The sequence below is a fragment of the Lathyrus oleraceus genome, chromosome 6 (genome assembly GCF_024323335.1).
Source record: "Lathyrus oleraceus cultivar Zhongwan6 chromosome 6, CAAS_Psat_ZW6_1.0, whole genome shotgun sequence".
Classification (NCBI taxonomy): domain Eukaryota; kingdom Viridiplantae; phylum Streptophyta; class Magnoliopsida; order Fabales; family Fabaceae; genus Lathyrus; species Lathyrus oleraceus.
The window spans coordinates 402,647,119-402,661,907 of record NC_066584.1 but is presented as its reverse complement, the minus strand read 5'-3'; the positions used below and the strand labels follow the sequence as shown (position 1 = coordinate 402,661,907).

General features: G+C 41.6%; 1 protein-coding gene and 1 long non-coding RNA gene across 7 annotated transcripts in view; one reads left to right on the top strand and one right to left on the bottom strand.

Annotated features, from left to right (window-relative positions):
- The window catches only part of LOC127093299 (protein MAIN-LIKE 2-like), a 98,564-nt gene that overhangs the window by 81,719 nt on the left and 2,056 nt on the right, over nucleotides 1–14,789 (top strand). Inside the window, exon 1 of one of the 2 annotated variants that reach the window (XR_007792514.1) lies at nucleotides 13,788–14,054. The exons of the other annotated variant lie outside the window; for it this stretch is intronic. The gene's annotated coding sequence lies outside the window, so the exon portion shown is untranslated. Of the gene's footprint in view, nucleotides 1–13,787; nucleotides 14,055–14,789 lie in introns of those variants that run through there. 2 annotated transcript variants of the gene reach the window in all.
- On the bottom strand, nucleotides 11,230–14,498 carry LOC127093301 (uncharacterized). 5 transcript variants are annotated; one of them, XR_007792519.1, is made up of 7 exons: nucleotides 14,018–14,498; nucleotides 13,100–13,798; nucleotides 12,982–13,027; nucleotides 12,846–12,897; nucleotides 12,677–12,760; nucleotides 12,415–12,568; nucleotides 11,230–12,230 (listed from the first exon to the last, which is right to left on the bottom strand). It is a non-coding gene; the product is annotated as an uncharacterized LOC127093301 (long non-coding RNA). The 5 variants fall into 5 exon arrangements; XR_007792516.1 differs by having other exon boundaries at nucleotides 12,327–12,445; XR_007792518.1 differs by having other exon boundaries at nucleotides 12,415–12,445.

The window sequence follows — 14,789 nt, the reverse complement described above, 5'->3', positions numbered from 1 at the left end:
GGTTGATTTTCTGTTGAGCTGTCAATCTATTCCTCCAGTTGGCTTGCTGGGGAAATAACGCTCGTAGTCGACTCTCTGGCTGAATCTTCGAAATGACCCTCAGGCTGGATCTCTGGAAAACGATTCTCAGGCTGAATCTTCGAAATGACCCTCAGGCTGGATCTCTGGAAAACGATTCTCAGGCTGAATCTTCGAAATGACCCTCATGCTGGGTCACACACACACTTGATCCTCTGGCCGAATCTCATGAATTTGGTTGTAAAGTAATTTTTCAGTCTGCTTTGAAGAACCTGTTTATCAGCTTATGTGTATGTTTGATATGCATGCAAATGCAAATGCAAATGTTATGCATGGTGCAAAAGAAAAAAGAAATCTGTTTGGGGAAGCAACTCTGGCAGGGAGCGGATCGATGTATCAATCCTTGAATGCTCTGTGGGGAACGATCCGTCTGTCGGGATCAGGGAGCCACCGAAAATAAATCGGCTTTTTTTGAAAAGTTGACCTTGTTGGGGAAGTATCAACTATGGAAACTTTGCTTGACGAAGCTCAGCGAGGAGAGTCTGTGAGGAAAGCACTTCCTGGGGAAATGTCGTAGGAATCGACCTTTGATGGGGATATGAACTTGCTAATCGTCCTCAGGCTGGGGATTAAAACAAATTTGTTAAAAAAAATAATCTGTTGGGGACGAGATGAACACTAGGAACACCACCCTCTTGTCTGTTGGGTATGCGACTACTCCGCTGTTGCTGGGAAGATACAGTCTGGCACTGTCGACTCAGCTGGGGATATACAGTCTGGATACTGTCAACTTTACTAGGGATATACAGTCTGGATACTGTCAACTCTACTGGGGAACCTGCTTTGTAGAGGAGAGGCTTTGTCAACCGCTTGGAGGTGAGGATTCATGACTTGGCATCCGGTTTCTGTGACCTGTAACCAAAAAATACACGTATGCCCCGGGGAATTACTCGGTTTGAATTCACCGTCTGGGATTAAGTACATTCAAAGCAATTTTGACTGTTTTCCTGCGCAAGTCATCTTCAAAAGCCACCATTACATTCAGATGCAATATGTTTCCTCAAGAATTCAGACATCTTTTGCAAACAAACTGATAAATGAAAGGTAAAGAGGCTTTTTAACTGAATTATTCGACTTTTGTTGGTTGAAAAATTTGTGCCAGGAATAGGCGAGTACATCAGGAAGCTGATCCCTGGAAAGAGGCGATCGCTATAAATTGAACAAGAGAAACTATCCTAATGGCAATGTGGAAACGGGGTCCCACCGAGTTTCGACTCTGCTATGGCTCGTATGTCCTCAAGACGCTCTGCTCATCTTGCTTTCTGAAGTGGATGATTAGTCGATCTTTTACCTTCGAAGATTGCCCCGGATTGAATGAAACGGTGATATAACACGGATGAACTTAGATCGCAGTTATTCGCTTATTCCCTAACTTTTGCGTGGACCGCCCTTTTGGGTTTTCAATCCACCGGGATACCCTTTTTTGCCTGAGCCGCCCTTTCGGGTTTTCGACTCACCGGATGTACATTTTTTTGATTTTTATATCCCTAATTTTTGCCCGAACCTCTTCATTCTTTTTTTTGGTTCGTCAGGATGCCCCTTTTTTGCCTGGACTATTCTTTTTACTGTCCAGCGGGTCTATTTTATAAGAAGTATTTTTTAACTGCGTCTGAGTTGACAGGGGACGGGAAGTCTTCGCCATCCATGGTTGTTAGCATCAGAGCTCCGCCAGAGAAAACTCTTTTAACCACGTATGGACACTCGTTGTTCGGTGTCCATTTTCCCCTGTGATCTGTGTTGGGAGGAAGAATTCTTTTGAGTACCAATTCACCGACTCGATACTCCCGAGGGCGCACTTTCTGATCAAACGCTTTCTTCGTCCGTCTCTGATATAGCTGGCCATGGCATATAGCTGTTAGTCTCTTTTCCTCAACTAGGCTTAGCTGATTGTATCGAGAACGGACCCATTCTGCTTCGTCCGGCTTCATTGTTGGTGCAGGGAAAAGTTATTCTGGCACAAAATGGCATATGAACCCCCTCCGGTGTGATCAACATTGCACCAACTCCGCGACCATTGACGTTGACCGCCCCATCAAACATCATAATCCATTTGGATTCAGGGTCAGGCCCCTCCTCCGGGAGTGGTTCCTCGCAATCTTTCGATTTGAAAAACATGATGTCCTCATCAGGAAAGTCGAACCTCATAGGTTGGTAATCATCAATCGGTTACGCGGCAAGATAGTCTGACAAGACACTTCCTTTGATGGCTTTTTGTGAAGTGTATTGGATGTCATACTCTGTCAGCATCATTTGCCACCTAGCAACCCTGCTGGCTTTTCAAAAATATACTTGTCTTGATCCATCTTTGATATCAATAGAGTCGTGTGAGTCAACATATACTGTCTTAGTCGGCGAGCAGCCCATGCCAAAGCGCGGCAAGTTTTCTCGAGCAGTGAGTATCTTTGTTCACAGTCGGTAAACTTTTTGCTAAGGTAGTATATTGCATGCTCTTTTCGACCTGACTCGTCATGCTGACCGAGCACACAACCCATTGACCTTTCTAACACAGTCAAGTACATAATCAACGGTCTTTTCCTCTCGGCCTGTAGACTGGCCCCGATCTTGATCTCTTTCTTGTCGTCTTCGGTACCAATGTTGATGGTCTCAACCACCTCCTGATAAGGTGTGATAGCTCGGTCCTCCTGTTTCAACAACCTGGCTAACTCCTCAGGCAATTCACAATCTTCCTTCTTCGGCTTGATAGATAGGATTGTCGAAGTCATACTTGGCCATAGCAGTGTCGTTAGTAGTGAGATCCGGGTGATCAATTTTACGAGGTGTTTTTTGGAAAGAAAAACGAAAAAGAAACATTGCCGTTTTTGTAAAAGTAAAAATAATTGAAAGAAAGAGAACACAAAATTGTTTGCAAAAGCTGTCCTTTATTGATGATGAAAATAATTGCGAAATGTAACTAAATGGATGGCCCTACAGATGAGTCATTACACCTTGGTCAAACTGTAAGACTTTGTTATGCATGTGATAAAAGGAAAACAATAAAAATTACTCCTTCAGTAGAGTAAACCGGACGACTTTTTCAGACGACCAATTGTCGAGCTTTTCTCCTGGGACACACGGGCGAATCCAGCTATCTAAGTCACAGTCGCTGTCAGCCTTGTCTTCATCTGCAGCATTGACGGTGTGGGGAGAAACCAAACCTCCGCTGGAGAAAGTACCAACTTCATTCTTCTGAGACCCCGAAGCATACCCCAATCCAAACTTGTCTTCTTTTATGATTGGCTCCACAAATTTGCCCCAGCCTTGGGCATTACCAGTCTTAACCACTTCAACAGCTTGCTTGTATGAAGAGATAGAAGTCCCGACCTTCTCAGACTCAGGTGAAAAGACAGTTTCGGGCGCGACCTCACTGATGTTTATGGCTTTGAAGCCCTTACACAGTATCTCATGCATCTCGCCATCCATCTCCACATACTTAAATGTAGACAGGTGGCTAACAAAAATATCCTCTTCACCACAGACGGTGACGATCTGACCTTCTAGTCCATATTTGAGCTTCTGGTGGATAGTAGAAGTAACAGCACCGGCAGCATGAATCCAGGGTCGACCTAGCAGACAGCTATAGGCAGGCTGGATATCCATCACATAAAAGGTACTCTTGAATACCTGCGGTCCAATCTTAACTGGCAACTCAACTTCGCCACAAACAGCTCGCTTAGAGCCATCAAAAGCCCTTACAACTAAATTACTCGGCCTCAGGGTGGCGTCATCGCAATCCAACTTCGTTAAGGCTTTCTTTGGGAGAACATTCAGAGAAGAACCAGTATCAACCAAAACATGGGAAATCACCGTCCCTTTGCATTCCATTGTGATATGCAAGGCTTTGTTGTGATTCCTGCCCTCAGATGTTAGGTCATAATCGGTGAAACCTAGCGCATGGCTAGTGTGTACATTCGAAACTACCGACTCCAGCTGGTCAACAGTTATCTCTGGGGGAACATAAGCCATATTCAGTACTTTCAACAAGGCTGCTATGTGTGCCTCAGAGCACATCAATAGTGAGAGAATGGAGATCTTTGAGGGTGTCAGATTTAGCTGGTCGACTACCTTGTAGTCACTTTTCTTGATAATCCTCATAAACTCATCCACTTCCTTCTCGAATGCGGTCTTAGGAGGAGCTTCCTCGGTAGTAACCTCTTCGGTGGATACCTGTTTTCCTTTAGCCTTGGAAGCTGCCTCAGCTTCAGCATTCGTGCGTAATATTGATGGTGCAAATAGGCGTCCACTGCGAGTGAAGCCACCAATTCCTCCAACATTGTCTACAGCGGAGCTACCAATGTCAATGTCTTCTTCGTTAACTTTCTGCCCCTGGCAGTAGATATCAGCCCCATAGTGCCACGGGATAGCACTGTCTTTCTCATATGGAACAGGTCCTGGTACCGTGATGGTGACCGGACCAATCAAAGTCGGTTGAGGGTTGTCAGAGTAAATTGGTGTTGGACTTTCTAGGAAATATATTGTTGTCGGAGCGGGTCTCTCGGGAACATATATTTCTTCAGGAGTGAAATAAAACGTTACTGTCGTCACATCATTCTTCACTGGACGAGTCTGATCGAACTGAAGACAACCTTCATCTATCAGTTGCTGAATACCCCTTCTCAAACTATCACATCCGTTCTCGGCGTCTTGACAATTTCTGCACACTTCCCCACAGCCCGGGAAAATCCGTCCTTTCAAGAGTCGGTCTTTGACCACCGATAGCGAAGTCTTCACTTTAGTCACATCAGAAACCAAATTCAAAGTTTCCCCACTATCAACAGCATTAATCCTCTGCCCGCCGTGAGCTGGCATCGAGTTTTGGATAACATTAGGCACCGGAGAAAAATTGATGGCCTGGGCATCTCTCAAATCTTGTACCTTTAGCTGGAGAGCCTTGCAATTATCTGTAGTATGGCCAGGGGCGTTGGAGTGAAAAGCACATCTGGCGTTGACATCATAACCTCTAGGCAGATTGTTGGGATCGACCGGTGGGGCCAGAGTTCTCAACGTAACCAGATTCATGTCAATCAGCTTGGGAAGTAATACAGAATAAGGCATTGGGATTGGCTCAATGACCCGGTCCGCCTGGCTTGGACGTTGTTGATAGGGTCTTTGCTGACCCGGATTACCTCCTTGTTGTTGATTGTTGTACCTGGGTTGCTGTTGCGGATGATACTGCGGTTGAGGAACAGGTGTTGGAATAGTGACTGCGGTCACTTGCTCTTGATAATAATTAGGGTGTCCTCTGCCCCTGCCTCTGCCGGCATATACAACGCTCATCTCACCTTCTCTTCTTCGCTGACCGTTACCAGCAAACGGTTTCTTGGGAACTGATGAGTTGGAAGCACTGTTGTCTTGAATTCGGCCCATCTTCAACAGACTCTCGATCCTTTCTCCAGCAATCACTATCTCTGCAAAGTTGATTGACGGGCAAGCAGCCAATCTCTCGATATAATTGCCTTGAAGAGTGTTCATGAACATGTTCGCCATCTCCCTTTCAGACATAGGGGGTTGGACGGATGCAGCAATCTATCTCCAACGCTGAGCATATTCTCTAAAGGTTTCCTTGGCAGTCTGAGACATTCCTTGCAACAAGGTCCGATTTGGAGCCATGTCCAAGTTGTATTGATATTGCTTGACAAAAGCCTCTGCCAAGTCTTTCCAGCTCTTGATGGTAGTACGAGACAAATGAGAATACCATTCACGAGAAGCTCCAGTTAAATTGTCTTCAAAATAGTACATCCACAGCTTTTCATCTTCAGTGTTAGCTCCCAACCTTCCCAGATAAGATTGGAGATGAGTGCGTGGGCAAGAAGCCCCGTTGTATTTCTCAAAAGTAGGGGGTTTGAACTTGTGAGGGATCCTTACTCCCTGAACCAGAACAAGATTGGTGACATCAAAACCTAAGGAATTTTGAGACTCCAAAGATTTGAGCTTCTCAGCAAGCTCATCCATACGGCGAGCGGTCTCGAGGGCCTCGTCGTGCAAAGAAAATTGATCATACTCACAATCTTCAATAACAGGGCGCCCGTTAATTCGAATCCCTTGATTCACATTGTACCTTCCGCCAATACCATTCCCAACATTTCCCGTGTTACCAACATTACCCGGGTTTCCATCAACATTTGCGTTACCCGCATTTCCAGTGTTCACAGGGTTATCAGTGTTCCCAGGGTTACTAGGGTTCCTAGGGTTACCAGGGTTCCCCTCAGCACTTGGTATTTCCACCTCTGGGTCGGGCCTCGGTTGCTCAACCAATTCCTTCAGCTTCGCCTGGCCTTCTGCCATACCAGTCATCAATGTCATGAACTGATCCATCCTTTCACGCATATCAGCCAGTTCTTTCTGTATCTGGTCCATTGCTAGTCGTGGACGGTTTTCCTTTGTCGGGTACCTGTGAACTCGCTTAGGACCAATAACTGCCTGCAACAGGGAACAAACATTAGACACTGCGGTGACACCTGCAAAATAAACAAGGGTTAGTATGTATGGTATGCGGTGCACTGCTTATTCGATTTTAAGGCCCCCTCTTAAAAAGGGAATACCCTGCAAATGAATAAGCATGAGATGTTGGATGCAAATATGCAGATGATGTTATGCAATGCAATGACATGTCAATCAGAATTGCTGGATCCGCTTGAACATATGTCAGGTTGCACTGCCTGGAGAGAAATTAAGAGGATCAAGCAAAGCACACCAAACAAAGGTCATGGGATGGATTATGTTATCCTTAATATCAACCATCCATTTTTGGTGGATTATGGTTTACACCTTATCAACACCCAAGTTTCATTGATATTAAGGATACCTAAACGGATCAACCATGAATCAAGGGTTTGTTGCAAGTCACGAGCATGGACTTTAGGTTAAGAACCACCCAAAGGGAGTGTACTAAGGTTTAAACCTGCCAAACATGTTCTACAAAAGGTTCCCATAGTCATAATCCCATATTTCGGATATTATCGGAGGAACGACTACACGATAAGGATTAGGAGAAAACATGCTATGACAAACGTAAGTCAGATTAGAGCAAAACAGAAAAAAGCAAATGCTACTATCGCGATCGCTACTGTCTCGCCTAGCGAAGGCTTGGCGAAGCGTCGCTGCGTGCTCGCCTAGCGAAGGTGCTAGCGAGCGCCTGCGGGTTTTGGATTTTTCATGGATAACAGTATGGTTTCAGAAACCTCAAACCCTGTGGCATACACTTCAGAAATTAAACGATTAAGCATTCAAGGCATAGGTTTCACCCATTCATGCATATGCGAAACCTAACTATATCGACACTTCCAAATTCAAACATAATACATCACACATTTAGAACATTCAAATTGAAGGCGTAAAATAATGGGAATAGGGCAAACCTGATTGGAGAGCTTGATTGAAATTGAGTTGCACCCGTGAGGTTTACAAAACAATTTTTAGGGTTTATGTGAGGCAGAGGTGATTCTGTGCAATTGAGTTCCCTTCAGGGTTTGGAGGTTGCTCTGAGTTCTCTGTCAGGTAGTCTCTCTCTGATCTTCTGATGAATTCCTGAATGATGGAATTCTGCCTCCGAATTCCTGAATGATGGAATTCTGCCTCCGAATTCCTGAATGATGGAATTCTGCCTCCCCCTTTTCTCAAGTGAAGCCTTGGTGTTTATAGACTGAATTTCGTGGCTTTGTGGGCTTGAACTGGATGCAACCTAGGCCCAAAATTCTGTTGTTATATTTTTAACGCGTGGTCTTCGCTTAGCGAAGGATTTGCTCGCCTAGCGAGCATGGCAGGTCAGATTGGCTCGCCTAGAGAGTATGACAGCTCAGGAATAGACTTTTACTTCTTCCAGATTAGCGCTTTGACTGATGAATATACCTCATTTGGTCATGTTGGAAGTAACTCACGTCATTCTCTTGTGTTGATTGATCACCCAAACAGAACCCACAAAGTGTCTTGGATGATGTTCAAGCTTTTTGGAGCTAATCCCGATTGACATGATGAAATGCAATGTATCTAATGTTAAATGACCTAAAAATGAATGCGTGAATAAGGAGGGCAAATTTTGGGGTGTTACACTAGTACAACATCATATGTGGACAAGATCCTTAGGGCACGTCAAAGGCATAATCATCATGTGTTGATCACGTCGCTATGCTTAGTTACAGGCAGGCCAAACATCTCAGAAGAAGAAGTCGAAATTGCCTTAGGGGCAAAGACACAACGTATCAGCAAGAGATCAAACTTGGGGTACCAAGAGTATTCACACCCGTTGTCTGATCATCGCATCATCAACTGCCGAGTTTCGGGAAGTCAAATCCTTTCACCAACCAATAGTCTAATCCATATTGGCAATTATCAGAAAATGAAGCCCACCTTGCTGGCATTCTCATAAAAACAAATACAACCAACATTGGTGTCCAGAAAAGACATCTCCTTTGAAAAGGGGGGCCAATCCCAAACAAACCAATCATCCTCCGCATTCAAACATGCATCACATGCACTGCATGCGTCACCTCATACATAACACATACATGACATTTATGCATATATCACGAATCAAGGGCCAGGCCAACCCTTAGTTGAGTCATTATTATTTTCTCTAAGTGAGTTCCTACCTTGTATTGTTGGGTGTTCCCCATTGAGTTACATCCTTTAACCTTTTGTTGATAAGATGTTATCCTCAGCTAAGTCAAACAATGTTTCTTTAAACCCCTACCTTGTTTCTCATTGAGAGTTCCCCGATGAGTTGTTTCTTTTAACCTTTTGTTGATGGAAATTATATCTTTCAGGTTCTGTTCTGCAACCTTTTGTTATTGATATCCTCAAGCGAGTCTTACCCAGCGATGTTCCAATACCATCCAACAGGTCTATCCTATTTGAACCTTTGTTGGTAGTATGATTTTCTAATAGGTTTTTCCTAATATCATCCTTTTGGTGAAAGTCCCTTGATGAATGATGACCACCGTCTTGTTTACAATAATCGTTATTCCTTCTAATAATGGTAAATCCTTGACATTTGTGATCTTACCGTCATCCTTTTGGTGTCAGCGATCCTTGAAGTTTTGTCCCAACCTTCACCCTTTTACTGAATGGCGATCTCTGCAATTATTACAGCTTACCATCATCCTTTTGGTGTCGGCGATCCTTGTGGTGATAGGGATCCTTGTCATTTTGGGTCAAACCATCATCCTTTTGTTGATGGTGATCTTTGTTATTATGTCTAATCATTATCCTTTTGGTGATGGCATCTAGTTCGATCTAAACAACATCCTTTTGATGATAGAGATTATGGAGTTTTGTTTAAGCTATCATCCTTACAGTGATTGCGACATTTGGAAAGTTCAATCCTATTGTCATCCTTTTGGTGTCAGTGATATTTGAAGTTATTGTGACTTATTATCATCCTTTTGGAGGTAACGAGTTGCGCTTTGATCTTACCTTCATCCTTTTGGTGATGGTGATTGTTTGAGTTGTGTGCTTATTATCATCCTTTTGGTGATAACAAATTTTGTTGTTAATCTTACCCTCATCCTTTTGGTGACGGTGATCATTGAAGTTATGACTTATTATCATCCTTTTGGTGGTAACAAGTTTTGTGGTTTGATTTTACCTTCATCCTTTTGGTGATGGTGATTACGTGAGTTGTTGTGACTTATTATCATCCTTTTGGTGGTAACAAGTTTTTTGTTAAATCTTACCTTCATCCTTTTGGTGTTGGTGATCGTTGACTTATTATCACCCTCTTTGTGGTAACAAGTTTTGTTGTTTGAGCTCACCTTCATCCTTTTGGTGGTGGTGTTTGTTGACTCATTATCACCCTTTTGGTGGTAACAAGTTTTGTTGTTTGATCTTATCTTCATCCTTTTGGTGATGGTGGTCATCAGAATGTTATGACTTATTATCATCCTTTTGGTGATAACAAGTTTTGTTTGTTTGATCTTACTGTCATCCTTTTGGTGTCAGTGATATTTAAAGTTATAGACTTATTATCATCCTTGTGGTGGTAACGAGTTGCGTTTTGATCTTACCTTCATCCTTTTGGTGATGGTGATCGTTTGAGTTGTTGTGACTTATTATCATCCTTTTGGTGATAACGAGTTCTGTTGTTTGATAGTACCTTCATCCTTTTGGTGATGGTGACTGTCGACTTATTATCATCCTTTTGGTGGTAACAAGTTTTATTCTGATCTTACCTTCATCCTTTTGGTGACGGTGATCATTGAGTTAGTTTTGACTTATTATCATCCTTTTGGTAATAACAAGTTTTGTTATTAATCTTACCTTCACCCTTTTGGTGACAGTGATCATTAAAGTTATGACTTATTATCATCCTTTTGGTGGTAACAAGTTTTGTGGTTTGATTTTACCTTCATCCTGTTGGTGATGGTGATCATTTGAGTTGTTGACTTATTTTCACCCTTTTGGTGGTAACAAGTTTTGGTGCAACTTTCATCCTTTTAGTGATAACAAGTTTTGTTGTTGGATCTTACCTTCATCCTTTTGGTGACAGAGATCTTTGAAGTTGATGAGTTAACTATCATCCTTTTTGTGGTAGCCTTGATATTATACTCTCGGTAATGGAAAGCTTTATCATGATAACCATCATCCTTTTGGTGATGGAAATCTTTGAATTTTGTTGTATCGAATTTTCATCCTTTTGGTAACAGCAAGTTTGGTTATTAATCTTACCATCATCCTTTTGGTGATGGCTACCTTTGAAGCTTGGTTTATCCATCACCCTTTTGGTGACAACGATCCGGAAATCGTGATGAATTACTATCATCCTTTTGGAGGTGGAAATTCCTCATCCCATTATCATCCTCTTTGTGCCAGAAACTTGTTTCAATTATAATATCACCTTTGTCCTTATATCAATGACGATTTTTGCAAGGTTTAAGTGTTCACTCGGGGTTGACATTGATTTGATATCCTATCTCCAATATCCTGATGCTCTCGAAATTCATTCTTACAATTGCTTTCTCTTCAGTCAAATTTGGGGTCTTTTCATATTTAATTGACTTCTACCTCAAGAGTATCAACTTTATAGCAAATCATTTTACTAGTTTTAAAACAATTAGATAGGGGCAACTATCATACCCCAAATTTTCGCACCCTACTGCGTCATGTCATCTAAACACTTTAGCTTTATTAAGAAATAGATTAATAGTCTAGAATACAAGATTATGGAGTATTTGTTTGCCTTTCTTTTAATAACAAGCATACATTCATCATTAGCTCATCTCTCCATTCATGCATTCATCCCTCATTTCTTTCATAGCCAAAGTTTCCATAAATTTGTCTTGCACATTAAAAAAGCATGAAAGGATTTAAGTTACATTATTTATTAAAGTGGTTTTGCGAGTTATGGTCATTCAAGGTCTACCATTGCAACAATGTTTAGTCCAGACAAAAATTCTTGCATCTGTGCACGGTGACCACACGGTAAAGATAATCGATTGTGAAACTGGACGTCGCTTAATGGGTGTTAATGGGCCATATGAGGACGTCTTGGGTGGTTAGGCTCCATCCATTACATCTACCTATACTTGCTAGTGGGAGCTTGGATCAAGAAGTTCGATTTAGGGATGCCAACGTATCATAGTGCATAACATCTCACTATTTTTATCGCCCAATTTGCTTCCATTTGCTCTTCATGCCAAAAGGGAAATTATTACCGTCACATCAGACCACAAGCTGAACATATGGCACTATGACAAGAAAAGTGAAGCATCCTACTCAACTTTTTGTGTTGGAAACTAGGTGATCTCTACGAGCTTTGGATTTTTCACCCTCATGTTGCACCATATCTTTTAACTGCTGAGGCAATATCTATTGGTTATTTACAATATCCTCCACCTGGTGTTTCTGTCACAAATATTCAAACCATGAAACATGTTACTTTTAACGGTGAATCAACTAGCGTTTCATCCACTTTATTCTTTGTTGATGATTCAAGAGACGAATTACAGCGTGCTAGTCATGACGGATTGCCTTTGTTTCCCCATGAATACATACCCTGCAAGAAAGATGACTACAGGGATACTAAAGAAGCACATGGTGAAGCCTTTAGAGTTTAATTGCTCTTGGGTGAGGGAACTGCCACAATATACCGTATCTCAGGAATTATTGGAAAAAAACCCAAAGAGGTGACAATAAGCCATGAAGATTTGATCATACAGTCCCTAACAAAGTTTGCAGAAGTTAGATATAGTGAAGATGATGTATGCCATCCAACATTACATCCAATTTGTGTTAATTATTGGTTTTTAACAAATTACCATTATATCACAACATGATACTACAACCTACAGTCACATCTTTTATCATGGAACTTTACTATCGGGTCTGCAAGATGATAGTTATTACCTTCATGCCAAGTCATCATAAATACCATGTCCTGCAAACCAATAGCCATCAAATTACAACATGACAACACAAAAAGCCACGACACCAAGCAACATCCAAATGACAACCAAATGTTACTGTCATCAAGTACAGACATTATGCGCATAGCCAAGGCCTACCTTTCACAAATGTGTCAAAAGGAGCTACAAGTCAAAATCCAAAGCAATGGGTGCATAAATGTAAAGGTACCACAATTTGGTGTCATAAGCATAAGTAAACTTACACCAAGCTTTGCCCATAATAAGTGGCAGGTGAGACATCATGTTTCAAGGAGCCATGGATATACAGGGTACAGGCTTGTAAACCCCTATGCAAAAGAAGAGGATCAAAATATAAATAGAAAGGGCAAATACGAACCAACACATTGAAGAATAATGCTGTGAAGTTATCACCTCCGTGTCGGAATTGTCACGACATAGGCTACTTTGGTAAAGTCAACGGTACCTGTTGCAAAATGCACACTGTCATAAACTTAAAAGCAACATATAAGTATGAAACAGGGATGTCTATGGCCTTGAGGTTACTTACTGCAAGAGGCCTACCAATCTGCAACCGTGATGCAAAATCCTAGACACTACAAGACAAAGTCCAAGGTCATTATAAGATGCAACATTGAAACATTAAAGGGACAAATGGATATCTTTACCTGTACAAGAACCGGTAGCACACCAATATCGTTCATCTCATTAAAACATTAGTCGAACTTCCACCAAGGACCAAGCGCAGTCATTCTTAGAATTTCCAGCACATGTATTCACTACCACAATTATTTACAAGATTACAAGTACATCAATGGAAAGCAACCACGATAAGGTCCATTAGGCAAAGCAAAGCCAATAAGGTTGAATCAAATTCATCAATAGCAGCCCAAATGGCCATTGAGTTAAATATCTTCATCACATCAGTTAAGCATAACCTGCGGAAACACTAAATGTGCAAGAGTTGAATCCACAGTTAAAAGAGTACAAGCTTAAAACATGTGCACACATGTTACGACTTCATGACACTTCCAAAACAAAAAAGGCCTGCGTAAAATAAGGGAAGGGAATGTGAAAAGCATGAAAAAGGATAAGTTTTGAAAACAAGAAGGACACCACAACACGTATGTTTCACTGTGGTAATGACTTGATAAAAGATTCAACAAGAGGGACCACTTATCTGGAGAGATCTTTCCACCAACAAATTCGTACGTATTGCCTTCACTCGAGGACCACACAAAATTCGAAAAAGGATCCGTTCTCTAATGGAAAGATCCGCTAGAATTTGCCAGCTCATGATTGAAGGGCCACTCATCTTCGCCCTATATGAGGAGACTCCCAATCATTTGAGAAACAAGACTGTTACTCTGCAGAAAACGGACCAAACAAAATTCTGAGAAAATATCTAACACATAACATCTAAAGCTCCATTCCTAAGGTTGTTGAGTTTTCACACCGAATCTCAACAACTTTAAGCTAAAAGCACCTGTTACTCACATATTACCGTCAAAGGCATCCATAGCCAGGATTCTAACAGAAGGAAAAGGAATTCAAAGGGAAACGAAATTTACACAAAGACAACTAACCTGGCGATATTTTTTTTCTTCATTTACGTCCGAACTGGTAGATCCTTACATCTTTACTCTCTTACTCTGACTCATTGCACGCATCTGTAACACCGAGGGACTAAGATTCATACCGTTTGTGCATCGCATATCTATTATTGTGGGTTGCTCGTTGCTTGTTTCACATTTGTTTTCCCTATGCCATGTTTTGCTTGTAAGATTGATTGTTGTGGTGAAACTGTTTGAAGAACTAGTTTGTCTTCTGAGAACAGGGCTTGTATCGATTTAAAGCATAAAACGAGTTATTTGTTTTTTAGCGTGCGAAATGGTTTTAAGAATGTTTCTTTTCGATGGTTTTGGTTTTAAGAGGATAGATTGAGAGAAGATAGAAAGTGATAGTCGGGAGGGAGAAAAGGACGCATCTGAATGTCATTCTTCTAGGTTCAGAGCTGGTTTTTTATTTCTTTTTTAAAGGTAGTTTTAAAGCACAATCATGAAAACGCTTTCCTCACTGCTCGAGAGGTCTGAGTCCTTTTCGGTACTCCCTCCTGCATTAATTACCCATTCACCTTGGCAAACCCGCTACCATTAGACCGTTGGAATAGGGAAAGCCTTCTTTCCCTCTTTCAGTTGAAAACTTTATCCTCTATCCCTACAATTGTATCCACATCCCTACATTTAAAATTTTTTGATCAAAATACCCTCATATAAATAGGGTATATTTTCCATTTCTAAATTTGTTTACCATTTTCGTTCAAGAGTTTCGGAGAAGAGAAATTTTTAGCTTTTTTGC